At 47.0% G+C, this 9,399-nt stretch overlaps 1 protein-coding gene across 1 annotated transcript in view; it reads right to left on the bottom strand.

The window, feature by feature from the left end:
• Tmem42 (transmembrane protein 42) overlaps positions 1-9,399 on the bottom strand; it is a 29,727-nt gene that overhangs the window by 214 nt on the left and 20,114 nt on the right. The window lies entirely within an intron of this gene.

The following is a 9,399-nucleotide window of genomic DNA, read 5'->3' as shown; positions in this document are numbered from 1 at the left end:
GTGAGGTGGAGAGGGCACTCTGCCATGGGTCTCTGTGAGACTCAGTTTACTCACCTGTATGATGGGCTTGCTGTGCCTACCTTGTGGGCTTACATGGGATTGAACTGAGACAAATGCACTTCTGTTGGTAGCTATTAGGTGGCGCCCCCACTGCCTGCCCAGTGTCCCCTCTCTGCAGACGTGGCCACAGGAACCATACCTGAGTCTAGGTGTTGTGGGTTCTCCATTAATTATCACTATAGGCTGGAGAAAAGGAGGAAGGGAACCCACAACTGCTGGGACTGTTCCCCTTTCCTGGTCAGCCCAGACTTTGGCAGGCTGCAAATGAGCTACCACCTGCAGATATGGAAGTGGAAACTGGCCAGGGCCACTTCTATTATGAGGGGGGTTTATTATTGTCATAGTTTTTTGGTTTCTTTGTTTGTTTTTCAGAAATGGGGATTGAACTCAGGGCCTCGTGCTTGCTAGACAGGCATTCTACCACTTAATCTGCACCCCAAGCCCTTTTCGCCTGAGTCATTTTTCAGATAGGGTCTTGCTTTTTTCACAGGATTGGCCTTGGGCAGAGATCTTCCTACCTCCACCTCCCAAGTAGCTGAGACCTCAGGTGCGTACCGTCACGCGCAGTTTGTTTTTGAGATAGGATTTCATTAGCTTTGTCTGGGCTAGCCTCAAACTGCATACTCCCAATCGCTGCATCCCGAGTAGCTGGTACAGATATGAGCCACCACACTGGGCTATTAGGGAAATTTTTGCCTCAGATTCCAAAGTGAAAATAAATTCACTCCACACTTGGGTGCAAACACACACACACACAATTTTGTTTAACATCTATTTCTTATCATGTGTCTCTGTTAGAATGACATTTCTTCCTGTTACCTCAGCTTAGGAACCTTCCTCCTTTCCATTATTCACAATTCAGTCACAAAAGTCCCTCTGCCTGGGTTGTTACTCTACTGCCAGTCACCCTCACAAAGGAGGCCCGGAGCCCTGGCTGTGAGTTTCAGATGGCCTGGTGTCCGCTGGAATCATCTAGGAGCTGTCAGATCTACTGACATAATCTTCTGGGTTGATCACCAGACCTGAGCCTCTGCACTCTCAAAGAGCAGTCTAGATGGCCCAAGTGTGCAGCTACTTGTTCCAAGTGACTAATAAAAACCAGACAGAGTTCTGTCTTTGAAAGCATCAGCCTCTATAGAGCACAGATCGCCGGGCCAAATTCAGTCAGTCTGGGGTGCAGTTCATGTCAGAGAAACATGGGTGAGAAAGCTCCAGTGTGGCCTGTGGGTGAGGTGCAGGGGGCTGCCCAACAGGTGGAACCCTCACCCTGTGGAAGGACCTGGGTTGTCTGTTCTAGTAAGTGGGTGCCTGGGGGATGTGGAGGTAGATGTGGATGGAGAGGCTCATGGGCTGGGGACTGGCCAGCTCCCAGCACCAACCCTCTCTCTCACCATCACAGGGCCTGGGCTGCTCCTCCAGGGTGGGAAGGCTCACCTGGCAGTGGACTGCCTGCTCACCTGGGAGTGGACTGCCTGCTCAGCTCTCCCCTTCCTGGACTGCTGCCTAGGGGCACCCTTACCACATAAGCGGGTAGCGACGCTGTGGAAGGGCTTGCTCATTCCTCCAACAGCAGAGTTCCTCCGTGGGAGCCAGAGCCAGCCATTGACAGAACTCAGCAGGAAAATGGATTCTCAGTCCCTCCACATTCAGACTTTCCTTGCAGGACACTGACAGGTGTCCCACACACAGGTAAGGTGGCATGGCACAGAGGAACAAAACTATTCGGAACTTATTGCTTGGGCAGATGCCCTGGAAGCAAAGGCCTTACTGAATTACTCCATCTAGACCAAAGCCTCCCATGGTGGAAGACCACAGTGGAGTCCTGTTGACCTGAACTACCTGGCCAACAACCCCTAGACATTCTCTAACCACTGTAGACTCTGGATTTGTGTCCTCTGGATGTGATTCCTGTGTAGGCCTGACATTGATCCAACCTTGGGAGGCTGTCAGATCTGTTTCAATTTACTGGCCAGAGTGCCTGCCTTGCTCTCCATGACAGGTTACAAAAAAAAGAAAAGAAAAGAAAAGAAAAAAAAAGGGCTCATATGGAGACTGAAGGAGGAACCATCTGGGATTCTAAGAAAGACTTACGGTCAATGGGACCTTCTAAAGGACAGATTACAGGGATAACAGATGGAGCATGGCTCAAGCAGTAGAGCACCTGCCTAACAAACACAGGCTCTGAGTTCAAACCTTAATACTGCCAAAATAAATAAATAAGACTCCAACTTCATTTGTGGCTCATACCTGTAATCCCAGCTACTTGTGAGCAAAGATTGGGAGACCAGTTTAAGGCCAGTCCAGGCAAAAGTTAGCAAAATCCCATCTCAACAAAAAGCTGGTGGTGTTCATCTGTAAAACCAGCTACTCAGGAGGTGTAAGTAAGAAGAGCAGAGTACAGGCCAGCCCAAGAAAAGAATTTCCTACCTGAGAAATAATGGCAACAAATGGGGCTGAGGCATGGCTCAAATGGTAGAGCACCTGCCTAGCAAGGATGAGGCCCTGAGTTCACTGTAGTGCTGCAAAAGGAAGGGGAGCATAACAGATCAGCCCTGCAGGTGCTGATCCCTGCTGTGTGGGCCTCTTGATGACAGTTTTACTGTTCAGAATCCTTGGCCAAAGCTCTGCAGAGGAGTTATCACATTAGCCCCAAGGGTGCTTTCCTTAGCAAGCCCTGCTTGGGAGGCTGGCCCTGGGCTGGCATCTGGGAATGTACATTTAATAGCTGCCTACCCCGCTCACTGTCAGAGACACTCACCGAGCCTCACTTGTACAAGCAACAGAGTTTGTGCCAAATACACAGTTTCTTTCTGGAGCTTGGAATGTTGGCACATGCTGTATGGAAGGTGTCTGTGTGACCAGCCCTTAGTAAGTTAAACCCTAATGAGGTTTGTGACAAGCAGCTTTTCACACACATCATACTTTCTGTGGGAAGAGTAAATTCCCCCATGACACCCCGCTGGAGAAGACCCTGGGAAGCCTCACCCACAGGCCTTCTCCCTTCGCTGATTTTTCATTGCACCCTATCACTGTAATGAATCATAGACTTTGATATGGGGCAGGCAGGTAAAAAGGGAATAATAATAACAATGGAGCCAGGTTGCATTTCGCCAAACATCCTGTTCTGCTATTGTCCTGCTGGCCTAACAGTTGCCACGATTGAGGCTACTTATTGTTACAACAGTCAATGATCCCCAGCAACGACTCCAACAGGGACTTTCCCAACTCTAGAGGCAAGCCAGAGGTTCCACTGACATCTCGTTATGGTTGTGATTTCATATGCACACCTTCCTTCAAATCACTACCTTGGCTCTGAGGAAAACTTAAGTAAAGCACTCTCCATTCCCCAGTTCTTGAAGATGCCCTCTCATTTTTTTTAAACTCCACAATTATGTACATAATATACTTAGCATAATCATTAAACACTATCCAAAAAAATGCCTAAAATTTGAGGCTCAAGGCACTTGGCTGCATGGCCAAGCTGCCTGCCCTCACTTTCCTTTGGGGGTGTACTATTGCTTTATAATCAATTCTGCTTTAACAAAATCTAGCTTTTGCTTAAATGAGTCTGTTCTGTTAAAGATTCCTCTGTGTATCTGCCCCTGAATTCTCAAGACTGGAGATTGAAGTAGGGCCTCGCGTTTGCTAGGCAGGCACTCTACCACTTGAACCACAACTCCAGTCCCTGAATTCTTTTCCAAGGACTTACCATCTGTCTCCACTGACAGCCATGAGTACAATTATAAGCCCTCCCATGTCCATCTGACCATTTGAGGCCACCACCACTTGCACTAGCAGGTGCTCCCAGAGTTTCCTTACACACTGCTGTGAGCCAGGAACTCCACTGAACATACACTAGTGGTTAAACATTCTGACATCACCTCTTCCTATAGAGGTCTGGAATCATCCAAACAGAGAAAGGAAAATAAACAGCTGCCCTTGGCCAACAGGCCAAACAGTTTTCCTTGCTTTAGGGCACAAATATCTATCCTGTTTGAAGGGTAAAACACTCAACCAGAGTTTTATCGTATTCCCAAATAGTCACACTTATGATGAGCTTACAGCCCAAAATTCTAAAACACAACAATCTACTGATTCAGCAAAAACCACGTGAGTATTCTCTCTCAAGAAATCAGATACTACAGACCATAAGATGGTTAAATAAAAAATGGCTAGGGACACTCAGAATAAAAAATAGGAAAGGAATAAACCACTATTAAGACTGACTAGTTAGATTTTTCTAAAAACTTCCAGAAATAAAAGTATGGTCCTTGAAATTAAAAAGTTCCATGAACAGGTTTAGATACCACCCAGACACAGTTGAAAAGAGAATCATGAAGTAGGAAACAGACTAGAAGCAGGTACCCATAATGCAGGCTAGAGAAACAGATGTAAATATGACAGAGCAGTTGAGAGATGAGGAGACCTGGGCTGGACATTCTGGAAGGAGAGATGGAGAATGGCTGAGCAGCTGTGGAGGGAGGATGGATGAGGGACATGAATTCTCTTTTTAGGACTCAAAAGAATCACAAGCACATTAACAAGTAGTAACTGCCCACGGCAAAAATGAATTCTGTCTACCCAAGGCTCCCAGATCTCCTCTCCAGCGGCAACCACTTAAGATGTCGGAGGAGCTCTGCAGTTTTCTCTGCATAAACAAATACTTGTTTACTTATTTACACAAGCAGGAGGTTTCTCAACATGTCATTTTGCACCTTTCTCTCCCTCTCTCTCTTCCTCCACCTCCTATATATATCTTGAAACTTGTTTCTATACACTCAAGTGGATCCGTAGTTGCTGCTGTCCTTCTGGGTGCGCACATAGATTGCTTCAAACCTTCATATTACTTCCGTGCATGTGTATTTTTACATTTGTGTGTGATGATATTTGTAAAAGAAATCTTCCAAAGCACAAGTGTTGTGTCACAGGACATGTACATCTTTAATTTCAGTGAAGGCAGCCAAAGAGTGACACTCCCACAAAAAGAGGGAAAGATGCATTCTGAAAAAACTGTCTTGCAGGGTGCTGGTGGCTCATGCCTATAATCCTAGCTACTCAGGAGGCAGAGATCAGGAGGATTGGTTTGAAGCCAGCCCAGGCAAATAGTTTTTGAGACCCTATCTCAAAAAATATCCATCACAAAAAAGGCCTGGTGGAGTGGCTCAAGTGGTAGAATGCCTGCCTAGTAAGTGCAAAGCCCTGAGTTCAAACCCCAGTACTGCAAAACAAACAAATGAAAAAACCTTACCGTTGAACTTTTGTTGTTGGTGGTAGTACTGGGGTTTAAACTCAAGGCTTCAAACCTGCTAAACAGAGGACTACGATTGATCCAGAAGATTAAAAAAAAGTGTGGTCAGCATTTAGGGAACTGGAACAAAGGGCACATGGGAATTTTTCCTATTATTCTTGCAATCATTTTATAAATCTGGAATTAGACCTAAATGAGATGTTTTCCCTTACACGAATAAGGTAGAGAGCAAGCTCTGCATCACCCCACAGCCACAGGTGAGGGAGCAGTGGCCTAGGAAGCCCGCCTGGGGAAGAGCTTGCTGGAGGGGGTCAGGTGCCCAGATGCCCAAGATGCTGGCTGCACAGTTCCACCCACTCACCACTTGGAGTGTCCATGATGTCCTCCATTTCTCTCCTGCAGCCCCGGGAAGATGCCAGTCCTGATGCTGGTGCTGCCAGAGCTGCTTCTCAGAGGATATGGTGCCTTTTTATGTGGTCCTGTGTAAGGTGTGACCCTGCTATGGCTGCCAAGGGCAGGGCTTGGGGACCATGTCCATCAGAAATAATAAAAGTCTTATCACCTCCCACATCAGACCCGGGAAATCATGAGCTGAGACAAGATTTAAAAGGGCAAGAACACAGAGAATGGCACCTGTGTGTCTTACGTGACCCCCATCAAAAGCCAGGAGCCTATCATCTCAGCCACGTGTGGAGTGACATTCTGGTTACTGCCAAGATCAACTCCAGAGAAGCTAGGCAAATCTTTACTGACTTTATGGTTTTCTTCCTATTTTCTTTTCTTCAAATTAAAAAAAACGATGTCTGTTTTTTTGTTTGTTTTGTTTTGTTTTGCAATACTGGGGTTTGAACTCAGGGCCTCATACTTGCAAGGCAGGCACTCTGCCACTTGAGCCACTCCACCAGCTCTGTGATTTTTATTTTTGTTATATATTTTCTTGAAATATACTTAATATAAAAATAAAGATAAAGATATATATATCTTTGTGATGCATGCATCCACACGTTTCAAGATTTCTGAAGCATTCTCTAGCCACCTAGTTACCCATTTCTTTAAGAGCCTTTTTTTTTCTTTTTTTTTTTTGTGGTACTGGGGCTTGACTCAAAGCCTACACATGAGCCACTCCACCAGTCTTTTTTGTGGTGGATTTTTTTCGAGATAGGGTCTCACGAACTATTTCACTGGGGTTGGCTTTGAACTGTGATCCTCCTAATCTCTACCTCCTGAGTAGCTAGGGTTACAGACGGGAGCCACCGTGCCTGGCTCTTTTAGATCTTGGCAGAGATGTATGCACAAAGAACAAGACATTTCTGTATTATTTCCCCTCTTATTTGTACAAATTGGAGCACACCAACATGTTCTGCACCTTGAGTTTGTTATGAAGTGATGGATGTTGGAGAGTTATTCTTCCACCAGTGCATGGTGAAGTGGCCCATCCTTTCATGGCTGCACAGTAGTCTGTCTGGACAGACAGTCCCTAACCTATCTAACAGCTGCCTTTCCATAGGCATGTAGGTTCCTTCCAGGCTCTCCATGCTACGAAGAGAAGGCAGGTACAGATGGTCATTTATCTTATGCAGGTGACTCTATAGGAAGAATCGAAGACCTTCCAGGGGGAAATGTTGGGTCAAAGAGTGTACACAGTTGTGACTTTGGTTGACAATGATCTGCTGTCCCTAGGGGCACCTATAATTTTTAAATTAATTCTACTGAAGAGGCCAGCCTGGCGTAGCAGCCAGTGCACCTGAGCAGGAGCAAGACCCACCCTGAGTCCTGACACCACAGTAACTTTGTGTGTGTGTCTTTGGGAAAGTCATCCATTAGGTTCCTTACCTGAAAAGTGAGGGACTGAATGACACCAAAGTTCCCTTCCAGAACAAACAGTCTCTGAATAGTGATGGTCTCTGTTGGCTGAAGGAGAGCCAGAGACCATGGCCCTTGTCACCTTGGCTAACAGGATGAGGTTGGCAGCATTCTACTGCCTGAGGGCGAGAACCTCAGCACCGCATCTGCAGATATAATAACAAACTGAGCCCTGGATGCACGTGGCATTTACCAAGAAAGAGCCTGGGCCGCTCTCTCCACTGGGAGGTCCAGACCCCGCTTTCAGGGCCCAAGGATGGGAGGAGATATTTTCTCTTTCCCCTCGCACCATCAGAATTTAGCACCATGTGCATTATTACCTATGTAGAAGTTAAGCCCATGATTTCAAGCAGAGAGAAGAGAAGCCTTTGGAAAAAGTCCTGGCTCAGGACAAGACTGCCTGAATTCTAGCTGCTTCACCTCTCTGTCTCCTGCAGCTCCTTTGACAAAAGAAGGGCTTGACCAAGAGAAGCTTTCTCTTTTGTCTTCTGGGCCAGAAAACCCAAGTTACCAGAGTGAGTGCAAAAGTATCCAAAGGGAACTGACTTTGGGGTTTGACCCACTGTGTGAGCTTGAGCAAGTCACTCAACCTCTCTGCACCTGTTTCCTTATCTGGAAAATGGGAGATGATAGAATACCATCTCACAGAGCTGTTGAGAGGCCTGGGAGCTCATGTGTCTATAGCAGGTTCTCTGGCAGTGGGAACACAGGATGTGCTCAGTAAGGATGCCGTGATAAGGTAGCGGCGTCTCCAGGTTTTCTGCAAGAAATGAGCTGCAAAGGGGACTTGAGAGAGGGTGTCCATCTCAATGCCCTCATCTTACATATGCGAAAACTGCAGTGCAGAGAGGGGTCATCAGAGGAACCCAGCCAGCTTCCCTTCCCTCTACCTCCAGTGGAATTTCCAAGCTTCCCAACACAGGCTCTTACTTAGCCTTGTGCAGGTGGCATTCCTCTGTCAGTCAGTCCTAAAGGGTCACCTGTTCTCATCTCTCTAGCCTCAGCCACAGCAGACAGCAGGGTCTGGTTACAGGTCACTAGGGTTGTGACACCCTCCCAAAATAGCAACCCCCATATTGCATCAGGGCCTGGTGGCCAAATCCTGGGATATTGGGTTGAAGGGTCACTCACTCCAGACCCTCTGCTCTCAGGACCAGGCATGGGCTCCATTAGGGAATGACAGGCTCTGAACATACCTTCCTAGAAAGTGGCATGGAGGCTGGGTATGGTGGTTCTTGCCTGTAATACCAGCTAATCAGGAAGCAATGGAAGGAGGCCAGCTTGGGAAAAGGTATTGAGAACTGTCTCAAAAACAAACTAAAAACAGAAGACCTAGAGGTGTAGCTCAAGTAGTAGGCCTTTTGGCTGACATGCACAAGGCTCTGGGTTTAATCACCAGAACTGCAAAAGAAAAGTTTAAAGTGAAAGAAAGGAAAGGGGGGAGAAAGCAGAGCAGAAGACAGGAGAGGAAAAGGAGGATGACACCTTTAGGCACGGACTGAATTTCATGTTAATCCAGAGATGGCGAAGTCAGGGAGGAGGGAGAAGAGGACAAAAGCAGGCAGGAAGGTCCTAGAGACAAGAGGTGAGGCAAGAGACAGAAGAAACATTTTTAACATGAAACTCCCAGAGACTAACTTTACAGATAGAAATAGTATCAGCTAATTTTGTGTCTAAGCTCATAGTAGGGGGTCAGTGCTCATTTTTTCATGTGAGTCATTCCATAAACAAATGACCCCTTATGATAAGGTGTAAGGAAGGGCCTCACAGGAATGCCAGGCTCTCCCGGTGCCTGATCAGGGCCCGTATGCAGAGGTTCTGACTCACACCAGGGTGCAGAAAGAAGACTGGGGCACAGAAGGCCTCATGCAGGCAGAAACCTGGGATTCCTGTAGGGCAGTGCCAGGGAGACCATGTCCTCTCCTCCCAGAGGGAGCAGGGAGTCCCTCTTGGAAGAAAGAAAGCCTGGTGAGTGCCACTTTTGGGATTCAAGTCTGCTGTTGCCACTCCTGTTATCCCTCCACACCCAATTCTGAGGCAGAGCAAGGAGCCTGGGCCCTGGGTCCTGGCATCATCCCAGGTGCCACAGGGGCTGCCCCTGGCGCCAAACTTGGATCATAAAGATGTCCACCCGATACTTTTGATGTCCTTGTTTGTGGAGATGGGGAGGAGTCAACAAATATGCTATAGGAACATCTTTTCTTCTTGTCTCTAAACCTGCAAGTTCA

This window comes from Castor canadensis, chromosome 17 (assembly GCF_047511655.1).
Source record: "Castor canadensis chromosome 17, mCasCan1.hap1v2, whole genome shotgun sequence".
Lineage (NCBI taxonomy): Eukaryota > Metazoa > Chordata > Mammalia > Rodentia > Castoridae > Castor > Castor canadensis.
The sequence above is the reverse complement of the archived record's forward strand: the minus strand, read 5'-3'. Positions and strand labels throughout refer to the sequence as shown.